The sequence below is a fragment of the Oryctolagus cuniculus genome, chromosome 1 (assembly GCF_051225735.1).
Source record: "Oryctolagus cuniculus isolate XC-2025 breed Fujian yellow rabbit chromosome 1, ASM5122573v1, whole genome shotgun sequence".
NCBI lineage: Eukaryota > Metazoa > Chordata > Mammalia > Lagomorpha > Leporidae > Oryctolagus > Oryctolagus cuniculus.
The window spans coordinates 192,329,856-192,355,720 of record NC_142867.1 but is presented as its reverse complement, the minus strand read 5'-3'; the positions used below and the strand labels follow the sequence as shown (position 1 = coordinate 192,355,720).

Genomic DNA, 25,865 nt, shown 5'->3' with positions numbered 1-25,865 from the left:
TATATAAGATGTGATTTTTATCATATGTGTAATTACAGGAGTATTCATACAACTGTTTTGAGTGCTTATTTCAAATTTTCAGGAGCTTGTTTAAAATTAACTGAACTTGTTTAAAATTAGCTGAACTGCAATATCTGAAACCATTTACTTTTTTTCTCCCATGCTTTATGTAGCCAACACTTTCTCCTTTTTTCCATTCACTGAGTCCATACTGATAACTAACTTGTTAGTATTCAGTTTGTGATTCAGGGTGCCATCAATTTGTTATTATAGTGAATTTATGTGATCATTTAATAAGAGAAAAAGAAAATGAATTGGTATCATAAGTTTGAATCCTTACATATTTCCACTAAAGAAAGCCGAAATAAACCAAAATCAACATGATTGCTATTTGTGTACACGGTAGTTAACTTTGAGCAACCATTCATTTATTGAGTATCCCTATGCAAAGATTAGTATGCTGGATTGAGCAACAGGCACATTGTGCGGTAAGACAGATCTGGGAGAGAGAGAGGATTAATAGCCTTCGTATTACGTTCACTCAGCTGAGTAGTGAGGAGAACTGAACTGATGATCATGTCTCCTTCCCTCTCTTCTTTTTACCCCAGAAGACATATTAGAGGAGATCCTCTAGCATAAAAATCATGATAAGCTTCTGTACCTTAGAGTCTCTGCTCTTGACATTTTTAAAAATTAGCAAGGAATTTCACTTGACATGGCTATTTAATTGTATTTAGTTGAAAATTTATACAACCCTAAAAATTACCAAGAGATTAGTCTTAATTATAATGGAAATAAAATGCTACTCTTATCCTTAAGTCATTTGCTTAGACAGAAGCTATTAAAGAAATTACTATATTCAAGAATAACCTGAGAGCTTCCCTCTCTACCACAATATCATTCATGTTTCTTCTCTCTAAGAGTTGTGGTTGACCATAAATAGAAACAGTCATGGTGTCTACGTATAAATACATCATATTCCTAACTTGTGTAATTTACCCACCTTGCACAGATTGTGGATAATAAATCATCATTTAGTTAAATTTTATTTTTTTATTTTTTTAACAGTTAAATTTTATTTTAATCATTGTCCAGGTATATTTTTATCATCACTGATTTTCTTCCCCTGAATGTTATCAATACATTAAATGTCTTAATAGGTAGTGTATCTACTCATTCATTTTAATTTGAATATTTACCACAAGCATTACATAGAATTTGAAATGATGGATCTTTTAAAGTCATATTTGTCTTATATTTTTCTTATGAGCTACATGAATTACCCCATTTTAAAATTGGATCCTCAAGGTTCTATGGATATTTGAATATTCCTATCCCTAGAAGTGATTATTAAAATCTATTCCTATGTGATAGAAGTCAGGGAAACAAAAGGGCTTAAATTAATGTTCCAGCTAACTCAGTTTATCAAACAAACATGTTCAGTGAGTGAAAAATTGCATTTAGAGGCTTTGTAACTGTTTCTGAAGAGTAATAAAATATAGGATTAATCCTAGTTGTTGACTATTCATTGCAAATAAAAAGTATAGTCTGAGATTAAATGACAGGCATTTTCCTAGCTATTTAAAGATCTATGTAGTTGAAAACAATCCCAAGATTGTACCCTGTGAAATGGATCTTGCTGGGAGACCATTGAATATTGATACAAATTTTCCATCTGGTGCTTTAGTCAAATATTTGCACTGTTAGTGTTCTGACCAATTTTGTGCTATTAAAAGTTACCACAAATTAGTTTTCTATTTTAATGAGTTCTTTTAACACTATAGTAATTTTAAAATGTCATTTTAATCAATAATATGCACAGTACCAACGCCTTTGGGCATATAAAATGTCAGTTGTTTAATTTTGAAAAATGGATAATGCCCTTACAAAATCATCTGGTCAAGCATTTGCATTATATTACACTTAGCACAGAGACTTACAGTGTACTTGGTATGTCTTCATCAATTATATCATGAAGATATAAGGCTTAAGGATCTTCACATGTGATATCCAATTACAAGATCTTAATGCCTGATCAATTTCTACCCAACACACTGCAGCAAACTGGCAGAAACAAAGAAATTCAAGCTGCTATAAAACTGCTCAATTTATACTGCAAAGAACTTTTGGTTATTGGTTCTCTCTCTCTCTCTCCTTCTCTCTCTCTCTCTCTCTCTCTCTCTCTCTCACATACACACACACACACACAACACACACATGTTAACATAGATAACACTTGAGCTTGCAGTCACACAACATTCAGTTCTTGGATGTATTTTCCTACAGGTGATGGTAGAAGTGAAGAGTCACAATAGAATTTCAGGAATGATAAAATGTGTGTGTGTAAATTTATGTACATACACACACATGTGAATGCACACACACACACACCATATAAAAATAAAATAGCTAGATGAATTGTTATCAATTCTGGAGGTTGTATCTGGGGATATCTGATTTACAATGTAAACCAAGTAGAAAAAAAAATCACTTTAAGGAGTTCTAGAAAGCACCTCAAAAACAAGTGAGTCATTCTCCAAGATAACTAAAATCAAAATAATGATTAGAACCTGTGAAGATCAGTTATGCGACAAATGTGACATAATATGGTTTCCTCTATGTTATTACATTTATTTAGTTCTAGTTTATTTATACATTAATTTATATGTATATATAAAATATATTATGTATATAAGAGAGGATAATAGATTCCATGTAAAACCTCCAAATGGAAAAATCAAATATATCAGATTTTCACGAAAGTAACTCTGTAACTGAAATTATCTGAGAAGCAGAAAATTATTTAATGATAGCTAAATTTTCTCCAGGTAAGGACAACTATTTTTTATAATGTAATGGTGGTTAATAGACATCAGTTGAGCGATTACTATTTATCATGTACTACATATTGTTACATAAATTAATACTTGTTTATAGTATATTTTCTCATCTGATGATGATTACTTTGTAATTCATAGTGGATAAGCATATTTCCAGAATTACATTTCAGGTACATGGTAGACCTGAAATTCAAACTCAGGTCAATCTGATTCTAAGAGTCACTCTCTTAACCACTATGCCTACTATCTGTCTTTCAGCAGGTGCCACAGAACCTGATATTTAGCAACAGATATTCATGTCTTCTGGTTACTTCTAGCTACTCCCCTGTTTAAAAAAGAAAAATAAATCTAAAGTGAGTCACATATGTCATTAAAATATTTCTATGAACTGCTTCATGTGAGCTTTGTCTCATGAAAACTTGGAACCAGAGAGAAAAAGAAAGTATACTTGAAAGGAAGAGCCAAGTAAAAAATGAGGCAAGAATGAAAAAGATAAGCTTTATAAACCTGATATAAAATAAAAATATTTTAAATTTATTCTATCTATGAAAGGGGGATAAATGGGTTCCAAAATAAAAATGTTAAAAACTTATTTTGATTTAAAAAGAAGAAAATCAAAAGCTTGATAAATTCTTATATGTAGTTTAAGAGTAATAGTGTATAATAACAGATATTTTATTTGACTTCATGTGAGAAATGACTACAGAAAGGGCAACAAAAGGAGAAAAGTCCATCAGTTAATATTTTATGAGCATTTGCTATGTGTGTGGTATACAGAATCACTATACAATCTCTACAAAAAGCATGGGAGAGTTAGAATTTCTTTTCACACAATAGATGCTGAACAGGTGAATGACATGGTTTCATGATAAGATTCAATTGCAGTCCACACCATGTTCTTTCATTATGGTTGTATAAAACATTATGAGTAGGAATATTTCATTCCAAAAACAATTATTCAACACTACCTATATAATAGACCATTAGAAACAAAGAACAATAACATATAGTTTGTGATTAATAGTTCAATATTGTATAAACAAAAATACTATGTGGTAAGGTAAATGTAATAATAAAGGCATACATCAACTTTCTAGGGGCCATTGAGAAGGCAATGAGCAACATTCTTATAGATTAGGGTAAGAAAGCATAGAAAATAGACAAGTATCATAGTTGTAACACATTATGAAAAATATTTGTGATCTTTTCATTAAAGAATAAGGTAAAGATATTTTTAATAGAAGTAACAGTGCAAAAACAGGAATGTAGAAGATGTGCCCATATACAGTTCTCAGTGCTGGCACATAACTTATCTAGAAAATTGATTGGCTCACTCATTTTGCTTAGTGCTTATTACTGATAATCTGGATAAGGGCTATGTGAGTTGTGAAACCATTTTCAACTCAGATTCAATGCTAGCAATAAAGTGGGATGGTAGCACATTGATTTAAAATGAACTTCAGATACTGGCAAATATTTAGGAACATTAGGAAATATACATTTCAATGCCAAAGTGCTGTAAATAAATAATCTTCAGCTATGGATATGTGCTCTATTGTTTTCTCAGATGGGAATACTCAAACTCATTAAACTATTCTCCAGTTTTTATCAGTCTGTCACCTAATTGAATTATAATGTCTGAGAATATGTGTTTTGCTATCATTAATTAAATACATGTTACTACAACAAAATTATTTTAAACATTTGGAAATGCATTTTGAGTGATCAAAATTTCCCTAACATTTTATTGATTTCAAATAATATGCTGAAAACACAAAACATAGACTTGATGCTAGAGAATTATGTCTATAATAGTGAAATTGTCTTATAAAACATCTAGCAAAATGAATAATGATGTTTAGAAAAGTTTCAGAAATCTAGATTAAAATCTCCTCATGACCCCTAAGCAATAGTCCATGTTAATAAAAGCTATGAAAAACCCTAAAAAATGACCTATAAAAATGAATCCATACTTTGGTTATTAGTCTTTCTTTAATAGATTATTTTTCAAGAAGTGAAACCTTTGACAAGGCCACAGATGTCAGTCACAGCCCAGTGAATATGTACAGATTCAGGAAAGGCTATTGTACTTGAGTTCTTGAACCCCTTTTCACCCAACTTATGTCATTTTCAAGACTACAATCATGTCCCACTGTTAAAGTAACTGAGCAGTGGGCCAGCACTGTGGCTCACTTGGCTAATCCTCTGCCTGTGGTGCCGGCATCCTGGGTTCTAGCCCCGATTGGGGCACTGGATTCTGTCCCGGTTGCCCCTCTTCCAGTCCAGCTCTCTGCTGTGGCCAGGGAAGGCAGTGGAGGATGGCCCAGGTGCTTGGGCCCTGCACCTGCATGGGAGACCAGGAGGAAGCACCTGGCTCCTGGCTTTGGATCGGCACAGCGTGCCGGCTGTAGTGGCCATTTGGGGGGTGAACCAATGGAAAAAGAAGACCTTTCTCTCTGTCTTTCTCTTTCTCATTGACTCTGCCTGTCAAAATAAATAAATAAAGTAACTGAGCAGTATCATCAAGAGAGACTGGCATGAGGATGCACACTCTATTCTTACCAAGGATTGGCCTTCTTTCCTGGCAGGAGGTGGGCTCAGGATCAACCATTCCAGAAAAGGGCTGAATACAAACCTAACCACTGTTCTCAAGCATTGGCAATGAAATCATCCGAAAGAGAAATAAAACAAAGAAAATTTGCTGTAGGATTCACACACACACACACACACACACACAACACACATCTATATCCACAGGAAATGAGATTAGTATGGCAAAGGGATACTTGTACTTCGATGTTCATTGCAGGATTATTTACACAACGATGGAGTTAACCTAAGTGTCACTCAACAAATTAATGGATGAAGAAAATATGGCAAATATACACAATGAAATAATATTCAACCTGTAGGAAGAAGGAAATCCTGTCATTTCTAGCAACATAGATGAAACTGGAGGACATTTTGTTAAATGGAATGTTATATACAGAAAAATAAACATTGTATGATCTCACTTATGAAAATTAATAAACATTGAATTCATATAAAGAATAAAATGGTGGTTTCCAGGGGTGAGGTAAGGTGGAAGAGGGATTGGGGAGATATTGGTCAAAGGATACAAATATCAGCTAATAGCAGGAATAAATTGGATCGACAGGTCTAATGTACAACATAATGAATATAGTTAAAAACAATATCCTGTATTCTTTTTTTTAACTTTTATTTAATGAATATAAATTTCCAAAGTACAGCTTATGCATTACAATGGCTTCCCCCCCATAACGTCCCTCCCACCCGCAACCCTCCCTTTTCCCACTCCCTCTCCCCTTCCATTCACATCAAGATTCATTTTCGATTCTCTTTATATACAGAAGATCAGTTTAGCATACATTAAGTAAAGATTTCAACAGTTTGCTCCCACACAGAAACATAAAGTGAAAAATACTGTTTGAGTACTAGTTGTAGCATTAAATCTCAATGTACAGCACACTAAGGACAAAGATCCTACATGAGGAGTAAGTGCACAGTGACTCCTGTTGTTGACTTAACAAATTGACACTCTTGTTTATGGCATCAGTAATCACCCTAGGCTCTTGTCATGAGCTGCCAAGGCTATGGAAGCCCCCTGAGTTCACCGACTCAAATCATATTTAGACAAGGCCATGGTCAAAGTGGAAGTTCTCTCCTCCCTTCAGAGAAAGGTACCTCCTTTGATGACCCATTCTTTCCATTGGGATCTCACTCGCGGAGATCTTTCATTTAGGTTTTTTTTTTTTTTTTTCCCCAGAGTGTCTTGGCTTTCCATGCCCGAAATACTCTAATATTTGCAAACTATGCAACTGATAAAGGGTTAATAACCAGAATCTACAAAGAGATCAAGAAACTCCACAACATCAAAGCAAACAACCCACTTAAGAGATGGGCCAAGGACCTCAATAGACATTTTTCAAAAGAGGAAATCCAAATGGCCAACAGGCACATGAAAAAATGTTCAATATCACTAGCGATCAGGGAAATGCAAATCAAAACCACAATGAGGTTTCACCTCACCCCGGTTAGAATGGCTCACATTCAGAAATCTACCAACAATAGATGCTGGAGAGGATGTGGGGAAAAAGGGACACTAACCCACTGTTGGTGGGTATGCAAACTGGTTAAGCCACTATGGAAGTCAGTCCAGAGATTCCTCAGAAACCTGAATATAACCCTACCATTCAACCCAGCCATCCCACTCCTTGGAATTTACCCAAAGGAAATTAAATTGGCAAACAAAAAAGCAGTCTGCACCTTAATGTTTATTGCAGCTCAATTCACAATAGCTAAGACCTGGAACCAACCCAAATGCCCATCAACAGTAGACTGGATAAAGAAATTATGGGACATGTACTCTATCGAATACTATACAGCAGTCAAAAACAACGAAACCTGGTCATTTGCAACAAGATGGAGGAATTTGGAAAACATCATGCTGAGTGAATTAAGCCAGTCCCAAAGGGACAAATATCATATGTTCTCCCTGAATGATGACAACTAACTGAGCACCAAAGGGGAAACTTGTTGAAGTGAAAGGGACACTATGAGAAACAGTGACTTGATCAGCTCTTGTCCTGACGGTTGATGTACAATGTAATACTTTATCCATTTTAGTATTTTTTTTTTGTTCTAGTACCATTGGTTGAACTCTGTAATTAACACAAATTATTCTTAGGTGTTTAAATTTTAGCTGAAAAGTGATCCCTGTTAGGAATTTGGAAAACATTATGCTGAGTGAAATAAGCCAATCCCAAAGGGACAAATACCACTTGTTCTCCTTGATAGGTGACAACTAACTGAGCACCAAAAAGGAAACCTGTTAAAGTGAAATGAACACTATGAGAAACGGTGACTTGATCAGCCCTCACCCTGACTGTTGATGAGCAACTTAATATGTTATCCCTCTTAGTATTTCTTTTTGTTTGTTCTACTTAATACTTTTCGTTGAATACTGTAATCAATACACAATTCTTATTAAGTGCTGAAACTTAACTGAAAAGTGATCACTGTTAAATATAAGAGTGGGAATAAGAGAGGGAAGAGATGTGCAATTCGGGACATGCTCAAGCTGACTTACCTCAAATGGTAGAGTTAGAAACATATCAGGGGATTCCAATTCAATCCCATCAAGGTGGCATGTACCAGTGCCATCTCACTAGTCCCAGTGATCAATTTCTGTTCACAATTGATCATAATGATAGGACTAAGAACCAAAGGGATCACATAAACAAGAATAGTGTCTGCAAATACTAGCTGATAGAAGCAAAAAGGGAGAGAATGATCCAACATGGGAAGTGAGATACACAGTATTTCAGGCATGAGAATATCCTGTATTCTTAAAAATTATTAAGAGACTAGAGTTTAGGTATTCTCACCACGAACATATGTTAAGTAGGTAAAGTAATGCATATGCTAAAAAACTCAAAGTAGTTATTCCACAGTATATACTTATTTTGAAACAATGTGTTGTATATGATATATATTATTTTACATATATTTATTACATTGATGAGTTTTTTTAAGGTTTATCCATTTATTTGAAAAGTAGAGTTATAGAGAGGCAGAGACAGAGAGAGAGAGAGATCTCTTCTATCCACTGGTTTATTCTCTAAATGGCCACATTGGCTGGAGCTGGACAGATCCAAAGCCAGGAGTCTGCAGCTTCCGCTGGATCTCCTATAGGGGTGCAGGAGTCCAAGGACTTAGTCCATATTCCCTGCTTTCCCAGGCACATTAGGAGGGAGCTGGATCAGAAGCAGAGCAGCCAGTACTGAAACAGAGCCCATTTAGGATGCCCCCAGATGAGTTTTTAAAATGTTGAAAAAGGAACAAATGAATATTCCTAAGAAAGCCAAAAAGCAACTCAAAAAGGCTTCATTTGTACATTTTGTTTTCATACTTTTATCTCAAAGTCTACATTGACAAAGAAGTTTAAAGCATCATGAACCATTTTTATTTATTATTAGTTTGTGAGTGTGATCCATTTGTCCACACATATCACACATATGTTTTGTACCAGCACCAGGCCTTTTTGATTATGTATGGTATGTCTTGAAATCTGGCATTATGTTGACTCCAGCTTTGTTTTTCTTTCTTTTTTTTTTTATGTAAGATTGCTTTAGCTATTTGATGTCTTTTGTATTTCCATGTGAATTTTAGAATCATTTTTTTCTAGATCTGAGAATAATGTCATTGGTGTTTTGATTGGGATCACATTAAATATGTTAACTGCTTTCAGTGATATGGACATTTTGATTATATTGATTCTTCCAATCCATGAACATGGAAAATTTCTCCATTTTTTAATGTCTTCTTGTGTTTTTTCTTTAATGGTTTGTAGTTTTCATTGTAGGGATCTTTGACTTCCTTGGTTAAATTTATTCAAAGGTATTTAATTCTTTTTGTAGCTATTGTGAATGGGATTGATCTTAAAAGTTTTTTTTTCTGCCATAGCATTGTCTTTGTATACAAAGGCTTTTGCCTTTTTTGTGTTGATTTTATACTCCCAGTTTTACCAAGCTTTTTTATGAATTCCAATAGTCTCTCAGTAGAATCTTTTAGATCCTCTCTATATAGAATCATGTCATCTGCAAATAGGGATAGTTTGACTTCCTTCTCTCTAATTTGTATCCCTTTGATTTTTTTTTTCTTGCCTAATGGTTCTGACCACAACTTCCAGGACTATATTTATAAAAATGATGAGAGTGGGAATCCTTTTATAGTTCCAGATCTTAGGCAGAATTCTTCCAGCTCTTTTCCAATTCAATAGTATGCTGGCCATGGATTGCTCATAAACTGGCTTGATTGTGTTAAGGAATGTTCTTTCTATACCCAATTTGTTTAAGGTTTTTGTCATGAAAGGATGTTGTATTTTATCAACTGCTTTCTCTACATCTATTTAGATAACCATATAGTTTTTTTCTTTAGTTTGTTAATGTGATGAATCACATTTCTTGCTTTGTGAATGCTGAACCATCCCTGCATACCACATATAAACTAAAATGGTTGATCTATATTATTTTATCTTAAAAATGTATTCTTTATACTAAGATCCATGTGTTTATCAACTGGTTCACTAAATAAATATTTACTAAATTTTACCCAAGCAAAACACTCTTTTTTTTTTTTTTTTTTTTTTACAGGCAGAGTGGACAGTGAGAGAGAGAGACAAAGAGAAAGGTCTTCCTTTGCCATTGGTTCACCCTCCAATGGCTGCCACGGCCGGCGTGCTGCGGCCGGCGCACCGCGCTGATCCAATAGCAGGAGCCAGGTACTTATCCTGGTCTCCCATGGGGTGCAGGGCCCAAACACTTGGGCCATCCTCCACTGCACTCCCTGGCCATAGCAGAGAGCTGGCCTGGAACAGGGGCAACTGGGACAGAATCTGGCGCCCCGACCGGGACTAGAACCCCGGGTGCCGGTGCCGCAGATGGAGGATTAGCCTAGTGAGCCGCGGTGCCAGCCAACTTTGTATCTTTAAGAGTGTTTTGCGGCCAGCACCGCGGCTCACTAGGCTAATCCTCCATCTGCGGCACCAGCACCCGGGGTTCTAGTCCCGGTCGGGGCGCCGGATTCTGTCCCAGTTGCCCCTCTTCCAGTCTAGCTCTCTGCTATGGCCAGGGAGTGCAGTGGAGGATGGCCCTGCACCCACATGGGAAACCAGGAGGAAGCACCTGGCTCCTGGCTTCGGATCTGTGCATGCGCTGGCTGCAGCTGCTGGCCACAGCGGCCTTTGGAGGGTGAACCAACCGAAAAGGAAGACCTTTGTCTCTGTCTCTCTTACTGTCCACTCTGCCTGTCAAAAAAAAAAAAAAAAAAAAGATACAAAGTTTGTGGGGATAATAGCACAAAGTTCCTGCACACCTCTTGAATTTGCATGTTTATGTGGAAGGTAAAATATAATCAAATAACTAATCAAATAGAATTTCACTGAATAATAGTTTACAACTTGGTATGTGATATACAAGGCTCTGTTTGAGGGCTTACTTATTTAGTCATTTACTTTTCACAACCTTCCCTTTAGATAGATAATGTGGTATCTCACTCTTTAAAATAAGGATGTGGGCACACAGAAAAGATCATCAGCTTCCTAAATATCAGCCAATCTATAAAGTATAAACCTTATGCTGGAATCTGTAGCATTATTCTGAGAAATTATATATACTTTTCGATAATTCTGACTGAGATATAGAGAATGGATTGGAAGGACAAAAACACAAGCAGAAAAACTATTTAGGAGATCAAGTTAAAGGTTACTGTTTGGAAGATGGCAATGAAGACAGTAATGTGTTGATGCGTATGAGATGCCTCTGGAGACATGAAAGATGAGGAACCCAAGACAACCCAGGATGTTAACGTCAGGGCTTGGATTTCTGGTTTATGATTTAACCACCTGAAACTTCCACCATTAGAATTACTATCCTGAACTATGATATTTTCTCTCAAAGTCTCTTGTTAAAATTGAAAGTCATTGTAAAAATTAAAAGAAAAATAAGACAAGGGGATGTGAATATGGGTGGATAGGGTGGGAAATATTGTTCTCTTAAAATTGTGTATATGAAATACATGAAATGTGTTCCCTTTTTATAAATAAAAAAATTTAAAAACGTGCCTAGTTGAATGGAATTACAATGGATTTAAATATGTATTATTACAGGCAGTTCTAAATGTAACATAAGTGACTAGGGCTGAATGGCTATGGGACAGCCTTGGATGGTGCAGTTGACAAAACTCAGTATCTGAAGCCAAGCATCTGGATTCAAATCCCAGCTCTGTAATTCTACATAATTCCTCAGTGCCTCCATTTAGGAAGTGTTCTGTGTCCTTCCATTTTTTTCTGTTAGGGTAAAAATAATATATTTGGAATGGTGTGAGAATTATGTGAGTAAATGTATGTAGAACAGTGCCTGCTCTGGCCTCAGAATCAGCCCTTAAGGCATGCAGATCTGGCTAAAAAGCCCATGAGAGTATTTCAGGCATGGAAAGCCAAGACACTCTGGCAAAAAAAAAAAAAAACCAAAAAAAAAAAAAAAACAAAACAACCCTAAATGAAAGATCTCTGTGAGTGAGATCCCAGCAGAAAGAACAGGCCATCAAAGAAGGAGGTACCTTTCTCTGAGGGGAGGAGAGAACTTCCACTTTGACTATGACCTTGTCTAAATAAGATCAGAGCTGGCAAACTCAAGAGGCTTCCATAGCCTTGGCAACTCATGACAAGAGTCTCAGGTGATTACTGACGCCATAAATAAGAGTGTCAATTGTTAAATCAACAACAGGAGTCACTGTGTACTTACTCCTCATGTAGGATCTCTGTCCTTAATGTGTTGTACAATGTGAATTAACGGTATAACTAGTACTCAAACAGTACTTTATACTTTGTGTTTCTGTGTGGGTGCGAACTGTTGAAATCTTTACTTAGTATATACTAAATTGATCTTCTGTATATAAAGATAATTGAAAATGAATCTTGATGTGAATGGGATTGGAGAGGGAGTGGGAGATGGGAGGGCTCTGGGTGGGAGGGAGGTTATGGGGGTAAAAAGCAACTGTAATCTAAAAGTTGTACTTTGGAAATTTATGTTTATTAAATAAAAGTTAAAAAAAGAACAGTGCTTGGAATGTGGAAAGCATTCATTGAATATTCATTATGATTATTATTTTAATGTATACAAGAAACAAAAATTGTTAAATATGTATATGTGTAATTTAAAGAGGCAGATCTTTTAAGGATATGTTTTAAGATGAAACAAAGGATGAGGTACACTTCAAAAATTAGTACTTGTAGTAGAATCTCAACTTTTTAAAAGTTTAAACACAATGAAAAGTTTTAACTTGATTGACTTAATGAGAGATGACAATGTATTTCTATCACTCTTGGGTGTTGAAAGATAAAGGAAATAAAAATGCTGATATCCCACCATGTACATCTCTAAGAAAGTCAAGAACAAAAGGAAATGTATGCCGCCAAAGCAATCCAAAGTGAAGTCTTCATCACTCTGTTGGGAGCCACTACACAAAGCAGTTTAAAACCAGTCAACTTAAAATAGAGGAAAAAAATTGCCTTCTTTTATTCCTGCTTTTCCCTGTTGAAGAACAGGCTATGTGCCTTTCATGTTAAAATGGGATTTAGTGTATTTAAAGTACAAAACTCTCTTTCGGTATGGTTTACTTATATGTGTTTTAAGTGGAATCTATTGAGAGGTTTAATCTAGTAGAACTGTCAGGCTTTTTTTTTAACATGGAAAAATATTTTCTTTTAATATTCAAAGTTATAGAGATTGTCACAGTCAGAATTACTCAGTGAATATAATTTCTTATGTTCCTATCTTCTCTCTGTTGCTTCAGTAAACAAGAGATCTAATTTGCCACATGGAAATTATAAATTATATGATTTAGTTCTTAGGATTAGCCTATTTTGTGTTGTTAGACTAAGATTGAATGAATGATATATTCCTTTTTTTCTATCCTAGAGGAAAAATGATGTTAATCAGTATGTTTCTAAGGAATGTTATTTCTGTGGTGTCAATTTGTTAGAAATACAGTATTAATTTAAGCAGTTAGTTTTTATCCAAAACACCTTTTTAAAAATATTGTCTTTTATATATATTTTTTTTATTTTTTTGACAGGCAGAGTGGACAGTGAGAGAGAGAGACAGAGAGAAAGGTCTTCCTTTGCCGTTGGTTCACCCTCCAATGGCCGCGCTGATCCGATGGCAGGAGCCAGGAGCCAGGTGCTTTTCCTGGTCTCCCATGGGGTGCAGGGCCCAAGCACCTGGGCCATCCTCCACTGCACTCCCTGGCCACAGCAGAGGGCTGGCCTGGAAGAGGGGCAACCGGGACAGAATCCGGCGCCCCGACCGGGACTAGAACCCAGTGTGCCGGCGCCGCTAGTTGGAGGATTAGCCTAGTGAGCCGCGGTGCCGGCCTGTCTTTTATATTTTTAAAAATTTGCATGTATGTCTAAATTTTAATATCAACTAGGAAAGCAGACTATGTTTTATTTTAATAATTATTCTTTCAAGAACATACCAAATAAAATAAAAAGAAAGTTTTTCTCCTCAAAACTTCACTTTATTTGAGAACTATGGCACATTGATAATAAAACAGTTAAACCATCCAGTTCTAGTGAGTCAATTTAACATTTGTTCTTGTTATTCCCATGACCGGTGCCATCCACTCTTGACACTTTGGAGGTAGTATTGAATATTGGAAAGATTAGTCTTAAAAAATCACTGCATAAGTTTCTATTCTTTTGTATTTGTAAAGTGGAATAATAATACCTATCTCACATGACTTATTTTAAGATGAATGAATAAAACTATGTTTTTAATGCACTATGTATCATGTTAGACATGTTTTTTCTCTTCCTTCTGTGACTAAAAAGGAATATATGATGAGTAACATATAAAATATATGTATTTATATAAAATAAAGAAGATGCGGTTTTCATAAAACAGTTTGGAATATTTGATGCATTCTCTCCAGTGTTAGGATCAGACATTTTTCTCAGCTAAAACTTAGCTCTTTGAAATGTTGATAAGCTCCAAGTGAGAGGCTGCAAGCACTTAGGCAAGTGTTCCTTAGGTCATTAGCCTTACATTCCAGAAATCTCTTGTTAACAACTTTTCACCTTAATAGGATCTTTGCTAATACCGTAGACTGTGATCTATAAGGGTTAATAATGGCCAATCATTTCAGTATCAGAGGGAATCACTTCTCTTTTGGGGGGGAGATGCCATATACTACATGCTTTATCTGAAATTTCTTGTCACTTTTCTTCTATCTTGAAATAAAGAAATGGAATTACTACAAAAGTTTGTTGAAAAAGAGAAGAATGCCAAAATATCTACTCTTTTTTTAAAAGAGATACACTAGACAGAGATACACCAAAGGGATTTCTGCTCAGACAATTGTGCACCTTCAGTTCTCCCTCAGAAGCACTTTGCAAGCCTCTATACCTTTGGAGATTGTATTAACATTTCCCCATCTTAGTTTTCCACTAATTTATCTGGTGCCAGCTTCTTTTCCCATTTAGCAAAACAGTCTTCTTTTTACCCCTTTTATCTGATTGATTCTTGTACATTCATATAACTTATTTAGTCATCATAATTTATTTTTCATATTTCTCAAACAATATTAGGTCTTTACTAAAATGAGGCAAAAAGTAGATAAGCTGTCCATGGTGCTGATTCTTTGATATTGGTGCCTGAATTTAACAATACTTGTGTGAGGTTTTGAATGCTGGGGATATAGCAGAGGAATTCAATAGTTCTCATGCTCACTAAATAGTACATTGTGTGGTGAAGATACAGAAGTGAATATATGCAGCAGCAAAGTACCCATGTTTATTGCCTAGTGTTTGGAATGTAGATGGGAGACAATGAATTTTTAATAAAAAGTTTCTTCCACAGATAATTGAAACCCATTGTCAAATTTTGTATAATTTTGCTGTACATATAGCAAATACATACAATATTTTATTTTAACAATTATTTTTATCTCCCATAATTATCCTCAAAAGATTCATAAAATATCAGCCTATCAACTAGATGCCTTAACATTTCAATTTACTATTTTCTGCATTTTATGAACCTTTTCCAAGTAATGGGATACTAAGTAACAATACTTACTAAAATCTAAAGTAACCAGTTAAAAAAAAACCAACAAAACAAAACACTCTTTTTCTTAAAACTCAATGTAGTGACTAGATAATTATTTATGTGGTCATGCATATACGAGAGAGCATTTGATTGCAAATACTTTCGTTTTTATATTACCATGGCCTTTTTCCGTAAAATAATATGCAGTTGAGAGGTTTAATTTTTTTTGCAGTGCTTCGTAATCTGGAATCTGTTGTAGTGCCTTGGAAGTCTCAGAAAGACATAATTTCCACTGCTATATTTTGCATTTAACAAAACCATGATAACTCCAATATAGTGGGTGGCACTTTTTAATTGGCATTGTAAAGTGTAATAAAAATTTCATAGCTAATAGCTGTCATTTTATGAAGACCTATATTGCCATGAATATTTTTCATTTTCCTTTATTTATAGGAATAGAAGAGAGCTACAAGAAAGCTGCATCATGAGCCATGTCCACTTCTGAACTGTCCAGTGGATTTTTAATCATATGAGGTAAATACTAAATTCATTTTAATTATGTTTTAAGGATGAAATGAAATTTCAATTTGTTTCATAAAATCTATTTCCCATATCTACAAATGCAGCTAATTTTCATTTTTTAATCATAAAATTAAAAAGTTGCTGTGGTTTTTGAGACCTAATGAGGTATTGGCATGTTGACATTCTACTGTTGGACTTATAAATGTTTATCTATAAGCCATCATATATGTGACATGTTCCAGATAGTCTGTATATTATTGTGTTTGCTTAAAATCATTTTGTTCTTCAAAATGCAGTTTTAGCATGTACAAAAGTTAGACATAAAGTATTTCTTTATTATCACTTAGGACATGGGTAGTGATTTAGAAAGCAGTTAACTACAAATTTAAAGAGGAAGCTGAGTTATTTCTAGGCTTTTTTCTTCCATTAGTTCTAGCGGCCTTTTGGTAGTTTGCATATGTATAATTAAGGAGAATATATATTTTCAATTGTTGGAGACTGTATCAACACATTCTTCTTTTTTGTTCACCCATAAAATTGCATAGAAGGGAATAAGGAACGCAGAGACACTCAGAATGATACAAAATAGCTGGGAACTACTAAGAAATACCTCCTTTGTGTGGTCTACATCACACATGTTCTCATAAAGACCAAGAAATAAAGCATTCACATAAAATTTTCTTCTGAAAAGAATAGATTTTTAAATAGCGTATAAGCCTGTGTTGCAGCCTTACAGAAACAGGACTAGCAAAAAAGAGATTATTGTCTGTAAATAATTGCTCCAGGTGCAAATGATGACTATGCACACATCAGTCTTAAATGGTGACTTGGGTATAGAGGAAACCCACACCCCATGCAGAGAATTGCAAATTTAGATGAGGAAATAAACATATTTTCAGTAGTAATAAGGGGGGGATTAAACTGGAACAAAATGTTCTGAGTTGGTTATATTCAAAGAAGGAAAGTGTTATTGGTAAAATTTAAATTATAATCTGCACCATGAGGAAGATGATTCACATTTTACAAAGGTCTCTATTATGTTAACTTGGATAGGATAATGGATAATGGTGAAAGAATTGACAGTCCTGTGAGAAAAATTTGGGAAACTGCTAATTTGCACAGCACAAAACCTTCTATCAGCTACAGGGCTCTTCCAATCAAAAGGAACATTTAATGGCACTTAAAATACAATAAATTTGAAATGATTTGAAGACACTGTGAAATGTAATTGCTTTTTTGCATATTTTTCTTAGAATGCTTCTTCATAGTTCCTTTAGTCAGTATAAATAATCCTGATAAATTAACCTCTTTTTCCTGCTTGAATTTATATGAAGTTCTACAATCTATCATTGATTGTGAACCTAAAGAATACTGGCTATTTTCAGATGTCTTTTGATTGCAAAATGGTTAGGAAGGTTTTTTTTTTTTTTTTTTTTTTTGGTCAGGTGAAAGTGAATAATACAGTATTAACATGAAATTTATAGTTTGCTTTGAAAACTAGTATTTCATTTGATGGTGATTTCTTTAAAAAAACATCAAATCCATGTATAAATGTTTCTGTACTGGGGATGTTCATTTTAACACAATTTTAAAGTGTAAGATAAGCAGAATGAAAGGATAAATCCTATTACCTGCATATTCTTGCTGTGACAGGTCAGCTTATTTTCATTCCTATTTTCAGCCCATATTCCCTGTATTACTGGCTTTCTTTTTTCTTTGTCTACATGTCACCAGAGAAAAGCTGCGGGGTTCTTGTCTTCACATAAGAAAGAATTCAGGCATGAGACAGAGAGCAAAGTAATAAGGTTTTACTGGGGACAGGGCATCTGTCGGAATGGAAGGGATAGAGAGTGCCCAGTCACTTGGACTGGGGGAAAGCAAGGTTACATGGTTGAATGGAGCGAATACACCTGGGCAGGCCAGGCGTGCAGCTCAGCAGAGAGAAGAGAGCTGAGCACACAGGTTTTTCCTTCCCATTCTTCTCCTGTAGGGCAAAGGGTCTGTAGAGAGTAAATTAGCAAATTCCACTCCCAGGTTTGGGGAGCCTTGGTGCTGGGCAGAGGCAGAGGAGCTTCCCAGTAGTGTGTCTGTGAAGGCTTACTTGCCCCCTGTTATCAGGTAACCCATTTGGTCCTGAGGAGAGAGAATTCTCCTGGGAGCTTTCCTTGGGGGGGAGGAGGGGTGTGTAGGGCTGGGACCACCTGGAAGGTTATCAGGATCTTGGAAGGACTTTGAAGTGCAAAATGCTGGATTTCTGGGGCTTTGGCAGATGTGCCAGTTTCTTCAGACCCCTCTCTCAGGAATAGGCTAATTTCTAACTTCCTGCCAAACATACGTAGTTAAGTTTTTATCTAAAATAATGAAATATTTTTAACTTTGCCCTCACCCACAACAGAGTTAGTTATTTATCTATTCTTTTATCATTAGTCATTCATAAAAAAGTCTGTTTTCTCAAAATGTTTAGTAGGGTTTTAAATATGATTTTATTTTAAATCCATTCAAAATACTTTTTAAAGATCAATATTATTAGTTAAGAACTGGAAAAGTTGTGAATATAGAAACAGTGTTTTATGATTCAACTTCAGAAAATAAGTGCTATGACTATGAAGACCAATGTGCAGTTAGAATATGTATGACACTAACATAGCTGTAAACAGAGAAGAGGTGATAAAATAGATCTGCTGTCTGATGAGTAGAAGATTATTCATAAAACTGTGATCTCAGTCCATAAGTTGAATTAGTACAATAATGAATAATAGGAAATTGAGCACAGCAGACATAATAATGAAGGCATTTGAAGATTTGAAAGGATTAGGTGACCCTTGTTTGGAGAAAAGATTCACAAATGTTAGAGATGATGAGAATTCTCTATAAATGTTGTAATTGATATCTGGTGGATGGGAGGCTGGAGTTTATCACTGAGTCTTTGAGGAAAGCCTAAGGACATTTGTATATAACGTGATACAATGTGGGGAAAGAGTTTAAAGTAGTATTATGTGGGCTTAGATTAAAAAAGCAAACAAATAAAAAATTATGATTTTTTTCCTAAATAAATGGGCTACTGAATAAAGAGCTGAGGGTCCTGACTCTGGAGATCTCATTTTGTGCCATTGGTTAGCCAACTACTTCTCATAGGGGATTTATTTGTCAACAAATGAATGGAGACGTCACAGTTCATATCCCTCTCATTATTCTGTCATTCCTTGGACTTTTGGTAAGAGAAACAATCTTTACATGCATCCTTGAAATACTTTATTTAATGCTAAGTGATACATTCAATGCTCCATGTTTTATTTTTTTTAATGAATCAGTATAATTTTCTTTTTTTAAAGACTTTTTAAAAAATTTATTTGAAAGACAGAGTTGGGGGAGGGAGGTGGGAAGAGAGACCATTCCATCCACTGTTTCAGTCCCCAAATGGCCACAGCAGCCCAGGCTTGGCCAGGCCAAAGCCAGGAGCAAGGAACTTCCTCTGGGTCTTGTTACATGTGTGCAGGGACCCAAGTAGTTGGCCCGTCCCCTGCTCTTTCCCAGGCACATTAGTGGGGAGGCGGATCAGAAGAGGAGCAGCTGGGTCTTGAACTGGTGCCCATATGAAATGTGGGAGCACAGGTGGAGGCTTAACCTATTGTGCCACAGTGCCAGCCCTTTCATATTTTATTAATTGAAGGTGTCTTTTTATAAAGAGATTTCTTTTAAAAAATCTTATTTATTTACTTGAAAGGCAGAGTTACAGAAAGGGAAGAGGGGAAGGAGAGATAGACATAAATATCTTCTGTCCACCGGTTTACAATATCCAGTGCTGAGGCAGGCTGAAGCTAGGAACCAGGAACTTCACCCACATCTCCCATGTGGGTGCAGGAATCTGAACACTTGGGCCATCCTCTACTGCTTTCCAGACACAATGCCAGGGAGCTGGATCGGAACTGGGGCATCTAGGACATAAACTGGTGCCCCCATGGTATGCCAGGGCAGCGGCTTAACTTACTATGCCACAAAGACAGCCTTCAAAGATATTGTTTATAAAAAGACTTTTTACTTACATATTTGCTTACTTTATTACTTAAATCCTTATTTATTCATTTTTCTTTCCTTTCCTTTAACTTTGGGATAACATAATTTCAATTTACCTTTAAAATCACAGGCTTTACTTTACCACTAACCATAATGCTCAAAACGTAAAAGGTAGAAAGACCACTGTCCATGGCAAAAAGGCTAAAACCAATAATCAAATGATAGGATATCAGTTGAATTCTTATATATATATATATATATATATATATATATATATATTGTATTCTGTATTAACTTCCACATATCAGTGAAAACATGCTGTTTGTTTTTTTGGCACTGACTGACTTCACTAAGCATAATGTTTTCCAATTGCCTCCACTTTGTTGCAAAGGCAGGATTTCATTCCTTTCTATGGCGGGGTAGTATTCCATTGTGTATATATACCACTTTTTCTTTATGCAGTCATCAGCTGATGGACATTTGGGTTTATTCCATATTTTAGCTATTGTGGATTGAGCTGCAGTAAACATGGGGGTAGAGATAACTCTTTCCTATGCTGATTTAAATTCTTTTTGGATAAATTTCTGGGAGTGGGATGTCTGAGTCATGTGGGAGATCTCCTTTCAGATTTCTGAGGAGTCTCAATACTGTTGTCCATAATGGCTATATGAGTTTTCATTTCTTTCAGCAGTGGATAAGGGTAACTTTTTCTTTACATCCTCACCAGTGTTTATTATGTTTTGATTTCTATATGAGAGCCATTCTAAGTAGGGTAAGGTGAAACCTCATTGTTTTGATTTGCATTTCCTTGTTGGCTAGTGATCCTGAACAATTTTTCATATGTCTGTTGGCCATTCGTATTCCAATATTTGAAAAATGCCTGTTCTTGTTCTTTGCCCATAGCTTAACAAGATTGCTTATTTTGTTATTGTTGAGTTTCTTGAGTTCTCCATTTATCTTGGATATTAAACCTTTATTAGTATCATAGTTTGCAAATATTTTCCCCATTCTGTCAGTTGCCTCTTTGTTAAGTGTTTCTTTTGCAGTGTAAAAGCTTCTCAGCTTGATATAATCCCATTTGTCTATTTTGATTTGATGACCTGTGCTACTAGAGTCTTTTCCAGGAAGTCTTGGCCTAGGTCAATATCTTGTAATTTCCCCAATGTTTTCCTCTTATAATTTGATAGTATTGAGTCTTAGATTTAGATCTTTGACCCATGGTGAGTTGACATTTTTATAAGGTGTAAGTTAGAGATCTTGTTTCATACTCCTGCACATGGAGATCCAATTTTCCCAATAGCATTTATTGAAGATACTGTCTTTTCTTTTTTTAAAGATCTATTTATTTACTTGAAAGTCAGAGTTACACAGAGAGAGAAGGAAAGGCAGAGAGAGAGAGAGGTCTTCCATCCGCTGGTTCACACCCCAATTGGCCACAACGGCTGGAGCTGTGCCAATCTGAAGCCAGGAGACAGGAGCTTCTTCCAGGTTTCCCACGCAAGTGCAGGGGCCCAAAGACTTGGGCCATCCTCTACTGCTTTCTGAGAGAGCTGGATCAGAAGTGGGGCAGCTGGGTCTTGAACCGGCGACCAAATGGGATGCTGGTGCTTCAGGCCAGGGCGTTAACCCGCTGCACCACAGTGCCAGACCGATATTGTCTTTTATCCAGGGAGTGATGTTATTTCATTTGTCAAAATAGTGTGTTTTACATGCATGGATTAATTTCTAGGATTTCTATTATGTTCCTTTGCTCAGCATGTCTACTTTTGTGTTAGAAGCAGGCTGTTTGGATTATAACTTTCCTGAATTATGTCTTATCTGGCATTGTTATGCCTCTAGCTTTGTTTTTGTTGTCTAAGATTGCTTTAACTATTCAGGCTCACTTGCATTTCCCTATGAATTTTTAGCATTGTTTCATCTAGAATTGAGAAACATGTCTTTGGTATTTTGATTGGAATTTCATTGAATCTATAAGTTGCTTTGAGTAATATGGACATTTTGACTATATTAATTGTTCCAGTCTATTATCATGGAAGATTTTTCCATTAGTGTGTGTGCACGTCTTCTATTTTTTTCCTTAATGTTTTGTAATTTTCATTGTAGAGATTTGTGAGATCCTTGGTTAAATTTATTTCAAGGTATTTAAAATGTTGGAGTTATTTTAAATGATACCAATCTTACAGGTTCTTTCTCAGCCATGAAATTGTTTATGCATACAAATGCTATTGATTTTTGTGTGTTAATTTTATAACCTGCAACTTTACAAAACCCTTTTGTGAGTTTCAATAGTTTCTTAGTGGAATCTTTTGGTTTACCTTTGTATCGGATCATGTCATCTGCAATCATGTCTTTGAATTCCTTTTCTGGCATTTCATCAGTCTCCTCATCTTCATAGTCTAATACTGAAGTATTATTGTATTCCTGTGGGGGGAGTCTTACTGTCTTCTTTCTTCATGTTTCGTGTGTTTGAATGCTTATTTTTATGCATCTGGAGAAACATTAATATCTCATATGAATTCTTTATTCTTGAAAATGTGCCTCTAGGCATAGTGGGATGCCTGCACCTTCAGGAGATATCCAGAAGTGTGTGCTGAGTAGGGCCAAGGAGATCTGGCCTGTATTTGTAAGTAGGGTAAAAGCCCAGGGTAACACCCGAGTTATGGGTGGTAGTTCTCTACAGTTTGTAGGAGAGAGGAGATGATCTCCCTGCCTAATGTGATCACTGCCTCAGCCCTTCTCTATGTCAAGGTGAACTTCTCTGTGCTTGTACCCCCTTCTTACTCAGGTGGGTGAACTGTACAAAGAATCCGTGGGCTCCAGAGGGTGAGTGAACATGGAGCTCTCCATGATGTCTGTTCCTAGCACTGAGGGAATTCTGAGCATCTGGTTTCAGGCTCAGTATTATCCCAAAGACCCAGCCATGCCCCACACCCTTACCAGTTTCCTGGCCAATTGCACACTCACAGTATTCCCACAATCACAGGCTGCCCAGTTCCCACTATCTCAGGCTTCAGGGGATCTGCTCTGCCCTCCAAAGAGAGCTACCTCATCTCTGAATCTGGTGCTTTGGTGGGAGGAGGAGAGGGGAGCAATTTGCCAAGTGGGCATCCTTCCCTGCCCACTAACTATCCACACAGACTCCACTTGCCTTAACTGGGAAGATGGTGCTTTCCCTGGTGCAAGCAGTATGCCCTCTGTTCACAGAGTTCACTGGGCATCCTGCTCCCTACCAATTTGTCTGCCTGGAATCAAATTCAGTGGGGATTTCAAGACCCCCTCCCAGAGGAGATCAGTAGTAGAGCATGGGCTTATGCAGAGTCCTCTCACCTCCCTCTGGAAAGATGGATTCTCCACCAACTGGAATCACTGGTGGTGTCGAATAAGCTGCTACATGTCTGTAGAATCCGTGGTGCTCCATAGTCTCTCTTCTTTCTGTAGACTTTGCACTGAAAACTTGTCTCCAACTATCTCACAGGAATGCAGGTCTTCTATTTTTCTGGTATCTTCCTATGATCAAAATCAGTGCTGCTTTTCCCTATTCATCAATTTTAGAATCCCCTTATTTATTTATTTGAAAGGCAGAGTAACAGTGACAAAGGGTGAGTCAGACATAGGTCTTCATCTTCTGGTTCATTCCCCAAATGGCTGTGAAAACCAGAGCTGGGCCTGGCCAAAGTGAGGAAGCCAAAAACTCCATCAGATCTCCACACAGATAGCAGAGGCCAAGAACTTAGGACAGCGTCCCTTGATTCCCCAAACATATAAGCAGGGAGCTGAATCAGAAGCAAGGCAACCAGAACTAAAACTGGCTCCAATATTGGATGCTGACATAGCAAATTGCTGCTTATTCCACTGCAGCACAACACTAGTCCCATAATGAAGTTTTATGTAGGGGCCAGTGTCATGTTGCAACATGTTAAACCCTAACTTGTGAGGCCTACATCCTGTATGAGTACCAGAGAGAGTCCTGGCTGCTCCACTTCCAATTGAACTCCCTGCTAATGCACCTTGGAAAGCAGTGGAAGATGGCATAAAGTTCTTGAACCCCTGCATTCATGATGGAGACCTAGATGAAGCTTCTGATTCCTGACTTCCTCCTGGCCCAGCCCCAACCACTGTGGCCATTTGGGGGGTGAAACAGCAAATGGAAGATTCTCTCTCTCTCTTTCTCTGTGTGTGTGTGTGTATGTGTGTATGTGTGTATGTGTATCTTTCCCTTTCTCTGTAACCCTGCCTTTCAAAGAAAGAAATAAATCTTTTTTTAAAAGATGTTTGGCAGGGCCGATGTTGTGGCATAGTGGGTAAAGTCTCCAACTGCAGTGCCCACATACTGTATGGGCACCACTTCAAGTCCCCGCTGCTCCACTTCCAATCCAGTTCTCTGTTGATGGCCTGGGAAAACAGTGGAAGATGGCCCCCTTGCACCCGCATGGGAGACTCAGAGGAAGCTCCTGGGTCTTGGCTTTGGATTGGCCCAGCTCTGGCTGTTGCCGCTGTTTAGGGAGTGAACCATTGGATTGAAGACCTCTATCTCTCTCTCTCTGTGCCTCTGCCTCTCTGTAACTCTACCTTTCAAATACAATACATATTCTTTTAAAAAAATGTTTGTCTTTTAGTCAGACTTATGTTCATATATTAGATAAAACCAGAATGATGTTGTTTTGGAGAAGAGCCTTGACATATACACTGTTTTATATTTTTCTGCCTAGGTATAATGGTAGCTTGTTCAAGTACAAGGACATGTTCTGGGTATTAATCTCAGCTTCTAATCAGATACCAAGATTATACATGTTTTTATTCATATGGATGTGTCTTTAATTAATATCACCAAATATTCTTGGTCTATTACTCATTCTAGAATTTATACATCATAATTTCTGCCATCCTGTTTTGCTCTAACTGTAGTTCCAGAAGTAATGTTGATGGAGGATAGACTTACTGATATATCATTCATCCATCTATATGTATGATGAATCATAAGAACTGAATCATTCATATGAATTCATATGATATGAATCATTCATCGTGGATGATGATTCATTCATCTATACAGCCTAAAATTGATCAATGAATTAAGTAAGTCTATTAAAATGTTTGTATTTACCCAGTAGGAGTTCTGTCACTGAATGACACCTTGAATTAATGCCCTTGCCTTACACTCATTCGTGTTATAGGTACTGGAAACCCATACTTGCATTTGCGGTACTAATGTTTTCGTGGTGTGATTTTCTTTCACTTGTAAAAGTCCCCATTGAGGAGACCATGCAACATATTTTACTCTAATTTCAGCACTTAAATATGGCAACTCCTTTATTTTTAACTTATGACCGCAGAGGATCATGTAATAGATTTGTGTGTATGTGTGTGTGTATATGTGTTTGTGTGTGTTTGTGTGTAGGATATTAGGAAGCATTGAACTGAATCCACTGTACATGCTTTGCATATAACCAAAAATTAATAGCATAACCTGGGAGTGAAGCATTACTGCTCTGGGATCAGTCTATGTATATATCCCATCTTAATTTTATTTAGTTTTTATTTTTAAGGAATTTATTATCACATTAGACTCTCAGGGTCACAGCAAATGAATGCATCTGGAGATTCTGTGGAATAGATCTCTTCTTTCTGGTTTGAATCTAAATGGTATACTTGGTCAGGATACCATTGTATTTTTCTGTTCAATGTTTGTATTATGGTGATGGTATTAAGATTAAATGGTAAGAATTTACATGTGTTATTGATAAATATTAGCCATTGTTAATATTAAAACAAGAAATTTCCAAGAAACACCTCTTTTTAAACTACCTTTCTGGGCCTGCTAAACCACACATCCACGAATGTATTCATTCAGTAAATC

General features: G+C 36.4%; 1 protein-coding gene across 4 annotated transcripts in view; it reads left to right on the top strand.

The window, feature by feature from the left end:
- LINGO2 (leucine rich repeat and Ig domain containing 2) overlaps window positions 1-25,865 on the top strand; it is a 1,387,358-nt gene that overhangs the window by 554,161 nt on the left and 807,332 nt on the right. For all 4 annotated transcript variants that reach the window (XM_051857089.3, XM_051857096.3, XM_070053181.2 and 1 more), the window contains one exon: window positions 15,926-16,006. The gene's annotated coding sequence lies outside the window, so the exon portion shown is untranslated. The remainder of the gene's footprint in view (window positions 1-15,925; window positions 16,007-25,865) is intronic.